Genomic DNA, 916 nt, shown 5'->3' on the forward strand with positions numbered 1-916 from the left:
AAAAAAATTAAAAGTCATTAGAGGAATCTTCAAGAATGAAGAACCATCAAATAATGCAACACTATGATTAACCACCTCCCCACCCCTGCCAATCCACACCCCTCTGCTCCCCCCTCCCCCCCCCAATTCCTCATGCATGTTCTACAATAATGGTCTTATACAATAGTTGTCTTTATGGGACTGAGTTAGCTCACTTAAGCACAATTTGATGGGTGAAGGGAGGGTTGGGTAAAAGGAAATGGGAAAGAATGGTGTGAAAAACAATGTATACGAACTTTGTTAAGTAAAGCAGTATATTAAGGGGAAGAAAAAAAAAACGGAACGAGGAACCAGAAAGTGGAGCATATCTTTGGGGTCAGACATTCCCACACCAGAAGGAGACAGAGACCAGACAGAGGCAGCAACAGCAAAAGTGGCAGAGAACCAGGGACTGATATGAGGCAGAGATGAACTGTGTCAATGCATCTGGTTGAGGGTCTTGCTGTCCTTCACCATCCCTTCACCTTTCTAAACATGATGTCCTTTTCCAAGGAACAGCTTTTCCTAGCAACATGCCCAGTGTAGGTGAGACAAAGCCCCGCCATCCTTACCTCCAAGGAGCACTCTGGGTGCACTGTCTCCAGGACGTTTCTGTTAGTGCTTTTGGCAGTCCATGGGATACTCAGCTGTATTAAAGATCTTACAAAGAACAAGCATGTGTCTTGGAGGACGTATAACCAGCGTACCTGAGAGGGCCGTGGGTGAGGAGATCTCATTTCCCATCGTTTGGACATGGTGTCAGGAGGGAAAGGTCGAGACTTCAATGAGATGGATTAACACGATGACTGTAACAATAGTTCCAAGCATGTCAGAGATGATGAGGGTCTCACAGGGCCGAGAGAGGTTCAAATCTGTGGTTCACAGGGTTGCCATGAGT

Source organism: Elephantulus edwardii, unplaced genomic scaffold, assembly GCF_000299155.1.
Source record: "Elephantulus edwardii isolate Elephantulus edwardi_28Jun2011 unplaced genomic scaffold, EleEdw1.0 scaffold00001, whole genome shotgun sequence".
NCBI lineage: Eukaryota > Metazoa > Chordata > Mammalia > Macroscelidea > Macroscelididae > Elephantulus > Elephantulus edwardii.